The sequence below is a fragment of the Myotis lucifugus genome, unplaced genomic scaffold (assembly GCF_000147115.1).
Source record: "Myotis lucifugus unplaced genomic scaffold, Myoluc2.0 scaffold_1110, whole genome shotgun sequence".
NCBI lineage: Eukaryota > Metazoa > Chordata > Mammalia > Chiroptera > Vespertilionidae > Myotis > Myotis lucifugus.
In genome coordinates this window covers 1-17,200 of record NW_005872158.1, presented here as the reverse complement: position 1 = coordinate 17,200, position 17,200 = coordinate 1, and the positions used below count along the sequence as shown (strand labels likewise).

General features: G+C 35.3%; 1 pseudogene; it reads left to right on the top strand.

The window, feature by feature from the left end:
- The first annotated feature begins 5,430 nt into the window (after window positions 1-5,430).
- LOC102436446 lies at window positions 5,431-6,362 on the top strand (annotated as a pseudogene).
- Window positions 6,363-17,200: the final 10,838 nt, after the last annotated feature.

The window sequence follows — 17,200 nt, the reverse complement described above, 5'->3', positions numbered from 1 at the left end:
CTTTGCAAATCTTGGCTGTCATTTAGTAACTATATGACTTTGGGCAGGTAGCTGCAATTTCTGTTTCCTCATCTTGAAAACGGGGCTAATAAGAGTATCTACCTCATAGGGCTGGTTTTAGGTTTCAGTGTAATAATCTATGTAGTGTGTAACACTAAAAACAGTGTCTGCCAAATAGCAAGTGCTCAGTAAACACTGACTCATATAATAATCGCCCAGTAATATTGATAAAGTATGTTAACGCTATCAGTTACCATGAGAAGAAAAATATCACATTGGGGTTCTCCATCCTGGGTATGAAACTATTCTAAGAGCTTTTCCATGACATCATTGTAGTTTGTTTGCTCTGAAATGCTTCTCAGATATACTCTAGCCAAATGCCTCTTTTATTCAAGGAAGTTAACTGGATAAAAAAGGGAAGCTGTAGTAGTGCAGGACACAGAACCTAAACCCAGGATGTCTAATTGTCAGTATTCAGTGAAGTGACACTTTTAAAAGGTGAATTATGGGATCTTGGGTTTCTGATTCAGTGATTAAGTAGGAGCTGATTTTCTGCAAATGTGCCCACATGATGCTTGTGCCATTGTCTGTGAAGGACACTTTGCATAGCAACGAGCTGAGAGGGCATCAGGACTTCAGGGAATGCAGGACGTTATAAGTGAAAACAATTTTATAATAACTTACCAGAATATGTTTAAAATGGATATATTTCATATTGAAAAAGAGAATTACTTGGTCTTCATATATAATGAATCAAAAACTCTTGTTTTAATATTTTACATAATAAAATACTAGGTAAAAGTAAAACCCAAAAGGTATCACTCTTTATTCTTTCATTTATCCGCATTACCTAATGTACTTTATTTTCAGAAAAGCAAATTAAATATTAATGAAAACAACAACAACAACAGCAAACTTACCTTACACTCTTCTCATAGTCTGTCTCCCTTTTTCCACTCATTCTTTCCCACTGATATATCAAATGGAATTATTTCCATTGTGTAGGAAATGTCCTGATAAAATAATTATAATTAAGGCTTATTTTAGATTAGGGTGTCAGGATAGCTCTCTCTGAAAAAAGTGATATTTGAGCTGAAGGATATATAAAGGTTTTTGATTTTTAAAATGAGGTAGAAATGGGTAAAGGAAGAGATATTCATTTCATTTACTGTCATCATTTGCTTACAGATTTTGATGGATGATTATTTCAAGTTTATTTTACTTCCCTTTAAAGTCCTTCATAGGTAGCAGTAGCTTGCTGTGTGTCCTTTAATGAAGAATGCTTTGAAACCTGATGATAAGAGGTGATGTCACATCACACCCTCCTTGTGGTAAAGATATATCTGTATTTTCTTTCACACTACGGCTGATTTACAGGAATTATTTTAGCCCCTGATCTCTTGCAAATCATTAGTTGTTATAATCCAGGAAGGGCTGTTAGTTATTTGTCCAATTAATGATGTACAAGACAGTTCCTCAACATTTTTTCTATTTCAGAAGCATATGAACTATTTACACTTTGCTATGTGATTCCTATTACTTTTGAGGGGAAATAATTACATATTTAATCATATTAGATGAAATGACATTTTAAATGTCAATTGGTATAATTTCTAGCATGTTTTTAAACCTTGCTATATCTTTCATCTCTCAGATTTTGCTCAAACAGGTTTTTCTTGCCCACCTCTAACTTGCTATTAGTTACCTGAAAGAATGGGCACTCCCTCTTTCTTACTCAGATGTGCTCTGCTCATTCTGTAAGCTTGTGAAAGCTGTACTCAACAAATTTACTCTAGTTGATGAGGAAATAAACCATTCCAGGCCTGTGGAAATTGTTTATGCAGTTCTTCCTCTGGCCTCAATAGTTTCTTCACACATATGTGTTAATAGTATTTAGCAGAAGACTCCTGGCAAATGTAACCTTCTCTCTGTACAGCTTTCTCTCTCCTAGCACTTTGCCTTGAGAATTTTAGCTCCCTTAGTTTCCTCAAAACAATGAACTCTGTCTCAGTTCACTTAGTTCACTAGTCTTTTTTTACTTTGTCTGTCCTACCAAACTCCCACCCCCATTTCTCATCTTGATAACCCTTCAAGTAGAAAGATAGGACTGTTGTGGGACTCATTTACTGCCTTTCTTTCAGGTATCACTGTCCTTCACTGCTTGTTGTTCAAGTCTCAAAACCATTTTCTCATGTATAGTTCTAATTTGTTGTTTGTTTAGGCGGGCAGTCTAAACCTGATCCCTATTAATAAGAGTTCCTCCTGGGAGTCAATGACTACACAATGTTTGTTTCCTTTAAGGATATTTTTTAATTCTTTAACTTCCTAGGGCAAGAATCTAAGAAATTAAATGGAACAATTTTTGTAAAGCAAAACAGAAGGTTCAACTGTCTTGTGGGTCTGAGAAGGCAAAAATAAAACAAACAATAAAAGGCTGTAGTTCAGTACTCATCAGTGAAAAGGGTCTTGGTAAATGATCCATATTCCAAGGTGGAAACCCCTAAAGGGTTATACCCCAGAAGCAGAAGCAAACCCAAGGCAGTAAAAGGTCTTATTAAAAATGAGTAGGTCAGCTCACCCGATTGCTTATTTTGATTTGTCCCACTCTATCTGTTTTTCACAGAAAAGGGTGAATCCTCTCTAGAAGAAGATGGCATCATCTAGAGCCCCTGTAATGTTTCTTACAAAATATATAAAATCCAATAACATATTACCAAGTACACTAGGAAGAGGCCCAAGAAAATATTATGAAAAGATCTACATGTACACACAAGAACAATGAAATGATGGAGCTATTTGTGTTTATGCACATAGGTTATAAACTAATTGTGATTGATATATTAAAGAAAATTGATGCTAAAATAAGTAATTTAATCAGGGAATTGGAATAAAAATAAAACAAAAAATATACAAACCCCCAAATTAAAGACCCAATAGACTAATTCAACAACATATTGAACAGAGGAGAAAGAGCATGAGTGAGCTAGAAAATATTCAGGTGGAAACACCTGAATAAAAAACACAAAGTAGAGCATAAGAGAATTTGGGGATAAAATTAAAAGGTCTAACAAACAAGTAGCTTAGATTTTAGAAATGAAAAGAGTTAGAGATTAGCCAAAGAACTTACATGCAAATATGCATAACCCATGGGCACAGACAATAGTGCAGTAAAGGCCTGGGGGTGGGGTGAGACCAGGGTAGAGGGAGTAAATGGGGGAAAAGGGGGACATCTGAAACTCTTTCAATAATAAAGATAAATTTAAAAAAGAGTATATGGGGCAAAAGCAACAAAAGGGGTATTATATCTGCCCACCTAACAATCTGTGCTTTTATGTAACTGAGTAAGGTATACAATAGCATTTATTTTTTTCATGTTTATATACTGCCGATTGAAATTAGTCATATAAAGTTCAACGTTTAAGAAGAAGGATGGCATGAATCCTTAGGTTAGAAGTATATTTTGAAAACTGAGCCGGATAAAGAAAAATAAACTCACATCCAGAATATGATGTGAATATGATGGTTGTGTGGGATAGTTATTTTACAGCTGTACTGGGAATTCTTTATCTTTAGATTCCTCAAGATGTCTGACTTAGACTCTTGGCCACCATAATAGCAGTGAGGTTCATGACATGCTGCTTAGGATTTGAAATTCCACGGGGAATCCCTAAGACCAGATTTTTGCTGGTGATTTTCACCCAGCATAATCGGTTAGGCAGCCTGGATTGACCAAATAGGCATAAAAAACTCCACTGGGAACTTCTGCCTTGAGCTAAGATTCATTGCACAGAATTTGTGATTCAAACTGAAGAAGTACATATGTGTGAATGAAGGCACTAGTAAGCTTGCATCTGGATGTTTCTAAGAACTCTAATAATTGCCTGTACTTACTTTCTCTGGCTGTACCTTATCTTTTCCCTTTAAATAAAAACCTTAGGTTTGTATGCTCTATGGGTTCCTATGAATCCTTTCAAATATTTGAACTTGTGAAGTTCTTGTAATAGTTAAAAAATAAAACATTAAAAGTGAAGAGAAAAAAATTGTTAAACACACCAATAAAAATGAAAGATAAGGATCATATCTGTCTAATAACCAATCCCTTGTCAGAAATAGTATACATTAGAAGATGAATAGTGTTTTTAATATTACGAAAAACATTTCTCTCAGAATTTTATAGAGCAAATTTTTTAAGTATACTTTTATTGACTTCAGAGAGGAAGGGAGAGGGAGAGAGAGATAGAAACATCAATGATGAGAGAGAATTATTGACCGACTGCCTCCTGCATGTCCCCAACTAGGGATCAAGCCTGTGTCCTGATCGGGAATTTAACTGTGACCTCCTGGATCATAGGTCAAGGCTCAACCACTGAGACACACTATCCAGGACAAATTGTTTTTAAAGTACTGAGTAAAATGAAGACATTTTCAAATAAAAAGAGACAAAGTAATATTCTCCACAATTATGTTAATACATATTTGACAATTTTCAGAAAGAAAAGTAAACCCAGGAAAATGTCATCAATTAATAAAGGAGAAAAAGAGGGCAAGCACAAACTATGTTACATACATCAATAAGCCAAACTATTAATTATAAAAAAGTGAATATCTTTACTTTGGAATATCAAGCAATATTGAGGTGAAGACAGTATACAACACTAAAGTTGTTCATCGTTAGAAATATTAAATAGCTAATATATTTTAAAATATAGGTAAACATATTTGTTTAAAATGTAGTGCAATTAATAATTGTACTATATGTCTAATTTGTGAAATACAGGTCCTGGTTTTTTCTAAAACTAGATAAATCTCTATGAACTGATCAAGTTCTGATGAGTCCGGGTCTTGCGGGAGCCTCCGCATCCCACAAGGACAGGCCTGCGCCACTCCAGTAGCCCACAGGCTGCACGACAGGCATTCGGAGCAACTAAGAACAGACAGAAACTGAAGCCCTGAGATTTCTCACTAGTTTCACTGGGGCTGCTGGCAGACTGGACTCCATTGTCCCTCTCCTCTCCACTCCTAAAGCTACCGTGGGCCCTGGGGCATGGAGTGAGAGGATGTGGGTCTACCAGTGGTTCTCAACCTTCCTAATGCCCTGACCCTTTAATACAGTTCCTCATGTTGTGGTGACCCCCAACCATAAAATTATTTTCGTTGCTACTTCATAACTATAATTTTGCTACTGTTATGAATCATAATGTAAATATCTGATATGCAGGGTGTATTTAGGTGACCCCTGTGAAAGGGTCGTTCAACCCCCAAAGGGGTCGCGACCCACAGGTCTCTAGACCGAGACAGCTGAGGCGCCACGACTGCACTGTCCAGCCATCAGCGGGGAGAAGTTTGCCCTCCTCGCTGCAGCTGTGTAGTCTGGGCCGCTGACCCCAGGGGGACTGAAGACCCAAGGTCCCTGGGTAAGCAGTGTGCGCGATGGGACAGACGTGGAAGCACAAATGAGATGTTTACTACCAACTGGCCAAGGGAATGGCTGGTGCGCTCACAGTGCCCGCAGTGCCTTCAAGCTGCTGCAATGCAATGAGGAATTCCAAGCTGTGACAGGAGCTAGGTGCTGCGCCAGGAGATCGGGAGTCCGCAGGGGTCCGGCCAGGTGGAGGCTTTGCATCTTCAAGCTATGGCTCTGCTACCAGGTATGTTACAGATCCAGGGGGACATCACCCAGCTGCCCACTGCCCAGGCGATCACCCAGCAGTGTGAGGGCTGCCCCGAGGACCTGGTGGTGTGCGATGGGGCTCCCGATGTCACTGACCTCTGTGATGTGGATGAGCATGTGTAGGCCCAGCTTCTCCTAGTCGCTCTGAACATCGCTGCACACGTCTTGAAGCTAGGGGGCTGCTTCGTAGCCAAGATCTTCCTAGGCCGGGATGTGACGCTGATCTATAGCTGCGTGTCTTCTTCTCCAGCGCGCTCTGTGCCAAGCCGGGGGAGCCAGCATCGAGGCCTGTCAGGGTTATGACCCCCGAAGGCTTCCTCCTGGACCTGGCAAAACCCCTGCTGGACCACTCTGCTGATCCAGAGCTCAACCGATTAGATGGTTCCACCCAAATCATTGTGCCATTTGTGATCTGTGGGGACCTGAGCTTCTATGATTTGGACTGCAGTTACCCATTGGACCTGGAGGACGGCTCAGAGCACAAGTACATTCCACCCACGCAGCCCCCATCTCCCCGCGGTACTGGGAGGCCTGCATATTAAAGAAGAGGGGGCAGCTGGCCAAGGAGGTCCATCCCCAGGACTATCCCATCAGCACAGTGGACACATTGCCCCAGCCCCTGGATGCCCCACAGTGCCACGCCCTGATGGCCTCTGAGGTGGAAGACAGGAACATGAATTGTTCACCTTAACACATGAAGCTGGCAGTCAGTGACAACTCGGAAGCAGTTTGCTGTCAGGAGAACCAGAACTTCCATGAGTTCATTGCATTAATGAACTTGTTTTTCAAATATCTCATCAATGGGTCCTGGATACAAGCCTCAAGTGAAACCTACAATGACCACCATGAAAACAGCCAGGAAAGAAACATCATGGAATGTTCATTTGAACCACAGAAGGGGTTCTGGACTGAGATCTTGCCTCCTCTCTGAATCTTCCCAGGGGTATACCTGAATTTGATGGAGGAAAATATTATATCTTCATATTCACTAATATAATTAAAATTTAGCTTTATTCCCAAATATGAATTCTAACAGTAAATCATGATCAAAAAAGCAGTGTCTGTGACTTTCCCACCAAACCAAATCAAAATCAGTTCATTTTTATAGTAGGGTTGTTAGGGGAGGGGTGAGGAGTAATCAGAAAATATTACTCATGGTCGTCACTAATTGGCATCATGGGATATCTTATAATTTGAGTTACTAATAAAAAAGACCATATAATACTACAAAAAGAAAAAAAGAAAAAATTAAGTACACCAAAAGGAATATAGATATGCATATTTTAAGCTAACAAAATGACATTATGAAATATTATAATCATATATGAAATATTATAGCATTTGTATACTTAAACTATCTTTTCCAGAAGTAAATGAATCATTGCTATTGTCTTAAAAAGTGATATTCTGAAAACTATGAATAACCATTAACATTTTCACAATGATAATCTATGCATTCAGAAACACATGTTTAAGTACCTTGCACCTTTTCTATTTGATTGTTTTATTCTTATCGATTAGTAGGAGTTCTTTTTATTAACAGATAAGAGTTAATAAATGAATTCAGCAATGTAGCAGGGTACAAAACTAACACCCAGAAATCTATGGCTTTTTATACACCAACAATGAGCTCACAGAAAGAGAAACTAGAAAAAACAATCCATTTACCATTGAACCAAAAAAATTAAGATACCTAGGAATAAACTTAACTAAGGAGGTAAAAGACCTGTACTTGGAAAACTACAAGACATTGAAAAAAGAGATAAAGGAAGACATAAACAAACGGAAGAACATAGCCTGTTCATGGATTGGTAGAATCAACATCATCAAAATGTCCATACTACCCAAAGCAATTTATAGATTCAATGCAATCCCCATTAAAATACCAATGGCATATTTTACAGATCTAGAACAAACTCTCCAAAAATGCATCTGGAATAAAAAAAGATCCCGAATAGCCACAGCAATCCTGAGAAATAGGAACAAAGTTGGAGGGATCACAATACCAGATATCAAGCTACATTACAAAGCCACGGTTCTAAAAACTCCCTGGTACTGGCACAAGAACAGACATACAGACCAATGAAACAAAACAGAGAACCCAGAAATAGACCCAAGCCATTATGCTCAATTAATATTTGACAAAGGAGGCAAGAGAATACAATGGAGTCAAGACAGTCTCTTCAATAAATGGTGCTGGGAAATTTGGCCAGAGACATGCAAAAAAATGAAGCTAGATCACCAACTTACACCATACACAAAAACAAACTCAAAATGGTTAAAGGACTTAAATGTAAGAAGGAAAACCATAAAAATCTTAGAAGACTCCATAGGCAGAAAAATATCAGACATATGTCATAGCAGTATCTTTACTGATATAGCTCCTAGGGCAATCGAGACTAAGGAGAAAATAAACAAATGGGACTACATCAAAATAAAAAGCTTCTGCACAGCAAAAGAAACCATCAACAAAACAACAAGAAAACCCACTGCATGAGAGAACATATTTGCCAATGTTATATCTGATAAGCGTTTAATCTCCAAAATTTACAGGGAACTCATACAACTTAATAAAAGGAAGATAAACAATCCAATCAAAAAATGGGCAAAGGACCTAAATAGACACTTTTCGAAAGAAGACATACAGAAGGCCAAGAGACAAGAAAACATGCTCAAAGTCACTAATCATCTGAGAGATGCAAATCAAAACGACAATGAGGTATCATCTCACACCTGTCAGAATGGCTATCATCAACAAATCAATAAACAACACGTGCTGGTGAGGTTGTCGAGAAAAACGAACCCTCATGCACTGCTGGTGGGAATGCAGACTGGTGCAGCCATTGTGGAAAACAGTATGGAGTTTCCTCAAAAAACAAAAAATGGAACTCCCATTTGACCCAGTGATCCCACTTCAAGGAATATATCCCAAGAAACCAGAAACACTAATCAGAAAGGATATATGCACCCCTATGTTCATAGCACCACAATTCACCATAGCTAAGATTTGGAAACAGCCCAAGTACCCATCAGCAGATGAATGGATTAAAAAACGGTGGTACATCTACACAATGGAATACTATGCTGCTGTAAAAAAGAAGGAACTCTTACCATTTGCAACAGCATGGATTGACCTGGAGAACAAAATAAGCCAGTCAGAGAAAGATAAATGTCACAGGATCTCACTCATATGTGGGATATAATGATCAACATAAACTGATGAACAAAAATAGATCCAGGGACAAGGTAGCACTGAACAGACAATCCAACCACAGAAAGAAGGTGGGGGAGGGGTTAGAGAGCAACCAAAGGACTTGTATGCATACATATTAGCATAACCAATGGATGCAAAAACTGGGGAGGTGGGAGCTTGCCCTTGGGGGTGAGAGTGGCAGGAGGGGGGAGTCACTGGGGGATAAAGGAGACATATAATACTTTAAACAAACAACAAAAGGAGGTATATTTGTTGTTAATATATTATTATGCATTTGCATATTTACATATTTAGAAATAATTTTAATTTTATGGTAAAGTTAATCATTATTTTCAATGTGGTTAACCTTTTTTTTAAGTTAAAGAAAATATTTTTGCCTAAGATCATAAAAACTTTCATCCAGAATGCCTATGGAAAGACTTATAAATTATGAGCATTAAGTATTTTTCATAGTTTAGAGATACAATTTACCTGGAATCAATGTTAATCTATGTTGTGAGTTAATGGTTAAAATTATTTTGTTTTTAATAGATATTTCCTTGTTCTAGCACAAATCTTTGGGGGAAAAAATGAAACATCAATTTTCCACCTTATGGTTCTGCAAAATTGGTCACAAATCTAGTAATCTTAGATATTATAAGAGATTTTCTGTACTATAGTCTATTTGTCTCTACTGCCAATACTTAATTATTGTAGCTTGATAACAATTTTCTTGATATATGGTTGAATAAATCCTCTCAACTTGGTTCTTTCTCTTCCATATAAATTTAGAATTCTCTTGTTATTTTCCAGTAAAAACCAGATTTGGACTGTAACAGCATTGAATCTATAGATAAATTTTGGAAGAATTAACCTATCTAGAAAATTGAACATTCTATTTCATTAAGATGTTATATCCGTTTGCTAATTTAGATATTTCTCACTATTCTGAAAAATATTTTATATTTGTCTGTGCACAGTTCTTTTTGATCTTTAATAGGACAATTTCCTCAGTATTTTGTTGCTATTTTAAATGATATTTTTATGAATTCAATTTCCTAATTATTTAATGTACTATGTAGAAGCTCAACATTTAAGTATCAATATTACATACTCATTAACTTTCATTGTATATATGCACATTCATCAGATGTTCTATGCACAAAATTATGCCATGGCAAAAACATTATTGAGACCAATAAGAATAGCTATTCAGGAATCATTATTCAGACAGAAATCCAAGTAATATTTCTGTTAGGAGACAAAGACAATGGATATTTATAACAAGGGGGACAATTATATCAAGAAAAGGAAGGTATTTTTAATGGAACAGATATATAACATACTGATGTCAATTCTCAACAACACTTTTAATTTTCAGTCCATCAGCCATGTGTTTGATAGTCTCAATATCTAATATCTTGTTATCTTTGCAAACAATTCTTTGGGAAACAAGATTGCTTAGGCTATTTTGTCCTATTTTTAACATTCCAAGGTTTGAGGTATAACATGCAAGGCAGATCCTTGGCATAGAAGTTCAGGAAGTTAATTTTATTTATTGGGGTGGCACTGGTTAATAAAATCATACACGTTTCAGCTACACAATTCTACAACCCATCATCTGTGCACTGTATTGTGTGTTAACCATCCCAAGTCAAGTTTTTGTCCATTACCATTTATTCCCCCTCCTCCACCCCCTACCCAACCCTTCCCTGACAATCATCACACTATGTCCATGTCCATGTGTTTTCTGTCTTTTTTTTCCTTTTAACTCTTTCCTTATTACCCCTTACCTAGCACCCCCCGCAACAACTGTCAGCCTGGTCTCTTATTTATGAGTCTATCTCTATTTTGCGTGTTAGTTCATTGGATTCCACATATGAGTGAAATCATATGGTACTTGTCTTTCTCTGGCTGGCTTATTTCACTAAGAATAATGCTCTCCAGGTGCATTCATGTCGTTGCAAAGGGTAAGAATTTTTTTCTTTTTTATGACTGACTAGTATTCCATTGTGTAAGTGTACTATGGCTTTTTTTGTCCATCTACTAATGGACACTTGGGTTGCTTCCACATCTTGGCTATTGTAAATAACACTGCAATGAACATAAGGGTGTATATATTCTTTCAAATTAGTGTTTTGGGTGGGCCATTTTTTTAATGACAGCAAGTTTAAATGGGACTCAGATATAAATTGGGATGTGTTCCCTTTCTCTTCTCTGGAAAAGTGTATAAGATTTACATAATTTCTTTCTTAAATGCAGATCATCTTGAAATCATCTTTGCTTAGTGTTTTTGTTGTGTTTGTTTTTGTGAGGGGGATGTTTGTAATTATAAATTCAATATTTTAATATTATCAGTGTTCATATTTCATATCTGAGAAAATAGTATTTTCTTAGATTTTGTCCATTTTATTTACATTTTCAATTAGTTTTAGCTAAACTTATAGACAATTAATTTTAGCTAAACATAATAACATTCTCTTACAAATTTTTTAATTTGAAAACTTATTTTTATAAGTGAGTATATTTTCTGTCTACTATGTCATTAGTTTATCATCACATATATATTTTATTTACCTGATATTTATTATTGCTTATTAAGTCAAACACAGAAAATCTGAGTTAATATTTTCTATTTTGGTGGTAAATTTGCCTATTTCATTTCTTAATTTTGTTAACTAATTATTGCTTTATATGTTGAGAGGAGATTTCGGTAGTTATATATAATTTTAGAATTTTATAATTATTTATAATGAACTCAAAATTTAACATTATGTGAGATTCTACTTACCATTTTTAGTAATTTTTCATATCTTTTAGTTTAATTTATTAATTTAAGTTTTCACAATTTAATTAAAATGAAAATGTTAAAGAAAAAAGAAAATGAATATATAAGCCACAGTAGAATAAACATCTAAGAGATGATAAAATTTATTACTACTTGCATAAATTTAAATTAAAGCTAAGGACACTATTCTCTAGTAATTAGAATGACAAAAGTTAGACATTAACTGTATCGGTAAATTTTGGAGAAAGAATTCTCTTACACTGGTCACGGGAGTATAAACTGTTACAATCATTTCAGAAACAATTTCATATTTTTTGGAAAATTTATAGATGCTCATATTCAATAATCCATAGTTTAAGTATAGATTTTAGAGAAGTTTTACCATTTCTGCCCATGAAATTGCACAGAATATATTTATTTTAGCATTGCTTCTTTAAAAAATATGTGGAAATAATGTAAATGGCCATTCAATCAAAAGGAATAAATAATTATGCTATGTTCTGGAGTACCTCAGTTCCTCTCGTATCAATTTTTAGCAACAACAGAATACGGAGTAGAATATAGATCCATCTAATTCTAGTTGAACACACCATCCTTTCTTCAAAAATATTTTCCACACTTCTACACAATTTTGTAGACCAATCCAAAGCAAGAGGCTATCATGAGAAGCGACTATTCCTCTTTCCCTATCTGTCTGCACATCACTCTAAACAGCAAAATATATTACAGTTCCAACTCCACTCAAATGCTTATCTTCCATTCAGCTCTGGGCACCCACTGACCCACTAAGGGTGTCAGCCTCCCTTATGTTTCTCTTAGTAAGGCTGTTTTACTATGATGTTTTCATCTGCCAGCTTATTTTTTTTCAAAAATCTTACCAGACTAGACATATGACCATCATACAGCCTGAGAGCAATGACACGTATTAGTCACATTGTAAGTCTGTGGTCAGTAGGAGGGATCAGAGAAAATCTTGTGATGGAGTTTACTCTCTATCCACTTCATTCTTCTTCTTCACTTTTCTAGTAATTCTCATGGACTGTATTCATCTTTCCTTTTTCCTATGCATTGGTTCATTTTATTGGTCAACAGTATTGTATTGTATTGTACTGTACTGTACACTGATTATATTAGATAGATGAAGTTAAGGAATGAGGAGGAGTAACAGCAGAAGGTTTAATTTTTACCTTCATTTTTACCTTATAACCTTTCTTTTGATATCACAGACACTTACCTGACCAGAAGTTTAAAAATAGAGAGAGAGAGAGAGAGAGAGAGAGAGAGAGAGAGAGAGAGAAAGATTAAGGGAATGGAGGTTAGTGTGTTCACAGTAAACAGTTTAATTTTGACATGGTGTGAGAGCAAGTTTCTTCTTGAACCCAGACATTCTTCTGAATACTGCCAACTACTATGCCAATTGTCAGAGCACTCACTACTCTATCTTGTCTACTGGCCCAAGTGTGGGAGCACAGTCTAATTCTTGGAGTACTTACTCCTAAATCCTGCTCGCAATGCCAATTATGATAGCAAGCTTCTCTTTGAACCCTGCTCACGGTATTTAGTGTTGGAAGCACAGGTCCTTCATCCTGCTGACTATGCCAACTGTTGGGTCCAAGCCCTTCTGCCAAGGGTGGACCTTCTTGAACGTCGAGTGGTAGATGGAGAAGCCATGAGAAGTTGTGGGTATATAAGAGAATCTTTATTGTAGAAGCCAGTGGCTATGTAGCCATTGCTAACAAGGAGCCATTAGACGAAGCTGTTCTCCAAAGTAAAGTCCTATACAGTAGGTAGCTGCACACTGGCTAGTTAACAATATGTCTTTTCCATACAGTAGTAGCCTCTGTCCCCACAGCCATTATCTGAGCAGCCGTGCACTGCCTCTAAACCACAGCCCCTCATAGTAGCCGCATCTGCACTCACTCACTTTAGTAGCCTCAGTAACATACTTTAATACTACTTAGACAAGAGAGGCTTCTGCTAGAAAATAGTGACATCAATCTTTTGGGTTATAGATGCCTTCACAGTGTCTGCATCCTTGCACCTCTGTACAGTCCTTGGGCACTCATATTAAGATTCCTATGCTCAGAGTGGCCTTGGACATCCAGGTACTTTGAATAAGGCTTCAATATTCCAAGTGGCTTACTCTGGCCTAGTTCCCTCACATGGCCAAGGAGTATGAGATGGAAGAAAGTAGAATAAGAATAATTCAGAAAAAATGTATTCTAATTGCATCTGCTTCTCTGATCTCAGAGTGTGTGTGTATGTTTCTCTTCCAAGTCACTTGTATAATCACCGCTCATTAAGTTTTGATGAAATTTTGCTAGATTCAATCTTTTTGAAACACCTTTTGGAAATAGAGGTCCTCCCTTTCTTCTAACATGTTATATCTTCCAAAGAGATATTTCCCAAAAGAAAAAAAATGTATATGAAATAATTTATTTTGAAAGAAGATTGTGGTGAAATGGGGTGTTTTGACTCCTGGCCCTATTTCATTTTATGAATTAAACACTCCAGCAATTATGTGCTTGTAAGGAATATATAAAGTATCTGCTGAACAGCCTTTCCCCCCATCTGGGTCACTTCCTGATGCTGAATGCTGTGTTGAAACGTCAAAGCAACACAAAATGCAGAAATCTATCTGGACTACACATCAGTTATACTGATTGGACACCACAAATTATTGTTTTTAGATATAATTCTCCATTTTTCATTTTTTCCTGGGGGTTTATAGTCAGTATATAGTATAATTTTGATTAAAAATGATGTAGGAAACACTTCAGAATACTGGTTCTTGTATTAATGTCTCAGATGACCAGCTATATTTACACAAGTTGCTTAAACCTTTTGTACTCCAGGATTATTAATGCTAAAATTAAATTTTTGACTTGACTATTTACTACAAAATTAACTATACCTTTTCTTGCTTTATCTAATGTGATTTCATGCTCAATTTTTACATTCATTTTAGATATTGAGGTTATAAAAATATGGTAATTTTCTATATATTAATTTAATTTTAAGTTAAAAATTTAATGGCTTACATGCAAACATTCATCTTAAATAGGAAAACATGCCTCATACAATTCATACATTTTTATTTTTATAGAATAGTATCTGATAATTATTTCATTGTTCTCTTCATTGTATTCCATGATTTCCAAACTTTCAAGAAGTTAAATGCTATTTTATTTTTAAAGATCCAAATATAGGCATAGAAGTATTCTGAAAACAATTTTTTTTATTTATTTTATTTTTTTTATTTTTTTTTATTTTTTATTTTTATTGCTTAAAGCATTACAAAGGGTATACATATATGTCCTTTTTGAAAACAATTTTTTAATCTTAATATGTTGTACTACGAATTTGATAATCTCTTAAGCAATTTACATGGAATTAAACAGAGAAAACTCTAGTCGTATGATGATTAAAATGTGATGTTCTATAGCAGTAGAGAAATTTTTATTGTCTAAGTGATTTGGACACAGACCTCTGGTTTAATAGTTTTGAATTTCTTCATTACAAAATTATATGGCATCTCTATAATTTTTCTTTTTGGCACAGAGGACAGGTGTTCTACAGATGGCGAGACAGTTGTGGTTTTATGGGATCTGCTCTCCCAAGCACATTAGTGTTTGTCATTCACAGGGGTCCTCTTTCTAGAGATGACAAATGCTTTCAAGCACATTTATTGTCCAAAAAAAAAAGAACTTAGATTATGAGAAAAAGAAAAGACATGTTTAACTTTTAGTGTGTAAAGGAGAGGGGGTGAAGTGAGCTTTCTGGCACAGTCTAGATACTGATTATATAAGAAAGTGGTTTCTTGATCACATATAATTTATGGAAAAGAGACTATGGTTGCAACATATACTAGTTTTAAGCCAGGATAAACCTATCCCCAAGCCAACCCAACAAAAAGGAAGAAGACATCAACAGATAAGAGGCATCTGATGACAGTAACAGAAATAAGATGTTTGTAAAAATAATGAGAAATATTGAAATGAAATATGCAGTTCCATTTATCTGCCCACAAGACTATTTTGCAGAGCAAGCTTTGCCATCTCTCAGTGAGTGAGGTCAATAGCACAGTTAACAAAATCCCGTGGGCAGTAGTAGTATGTGTAGAATAATTACTACAAAGCACTCCTCAGTGGTAAAGTTGCTTGGCTATGACAGATGAATCCGGGAGTTGATTAGTTATTTTTGTGTCCATAACCCCTGACCCTCTTTAGTTAATTGAAACTTTGATTAAACCCATTTGATGTGGTAAGAGTAGCAGCATAACAATGTCTTATTAACAGTTTTAATTTAGATTTCATATTTTGTATCACATTATGAATATAACAATTTTGTTTTTGAATGGGAAACAATTTAAAATATTAGATATCAATGCAATTTTTTTGAAATGTGGTTATTAGTACCTCAAAACTCTGGTTATTACACAGGAAAATTATGTGTAGAAAGCCTGACTTTTAGATAATCTATTTTTCAGCCAGAGAAAGAACTAATACTTTTTATTTAACATTTAAAAATACAACTTTGTTTTCCTGATAAAATCTTTTATCTTAAAAATATTAGAAAACTTAGTGAATTTATGTTTTGTAGAAGACATGTAAATGGTGTTCATATTAGTGGTAAAAATAATCAGTACCATATCTAAATATCCACTAGAAAAAGCAAGCAAAACAGATGAACAAAAACAAAAAGAAAGATCAGAATTCTGTTTCTTCACAAAAACACTCAGTCTTTATTCTTCCTGAATAGTAAGCAGTCATTAAGTATTTATTTTGGTCACTGAAGAGATATCTAGAGCATAATTACAATCTAATTAAAAGAGGAAAATAAAATCTCACTAATAAGAAAAACTGTAATTTTTTGGCAGTCTCTTAAATATAATCAGCATAAAAATCTGATACCATGAAATTATAAAGAAAATCAACAGTGAAGGAAATAATCATCATCAAATTCAACTCAGTTTTTTCTTTATAATTTTTAAATCCTAAGAGACACATAGGATTAAAAATTTCAGCTTAGGCAATTGTAAGTTAAAAAATGCAAAAGTCAATATATTCGTATGTAAAGAATAAAATAATATTTAGGTAAATTAATAGTCTAAATTAAGCAATAAATAGGATTTGCTATGGATATATTTAATGTGAGCAGGAGCACAGGTATAAAAGCTATAGTCTGTCATGTAATCTAAGCATACATTATGAAAACAAAAGTGTAATTCTCAACATATGATTTAAATAAATAATTAGCATTGTAATCATATTTATAATCAAAGACAGTATAAATAATTGTCATTTTAGTGCAATCATCCATTTTCCTATGTCTGGTCCTCTCTTCAATTGTTCAGTATGTAATATTATGCAATCACTGACTCCAATCTCCTGTGTCTGGGCCTCTATTTATTGTTCAATATCTAATATCAAAGAAATAATCTCTGACTCCAATCTCCAGGTTGTCCTTCCAATTCCAGTGATAGAAAGCAGCTTGTTGGTACGATACTGTTTACCTAATTAAAGACAGTTCATCTAATCAGAGTTAA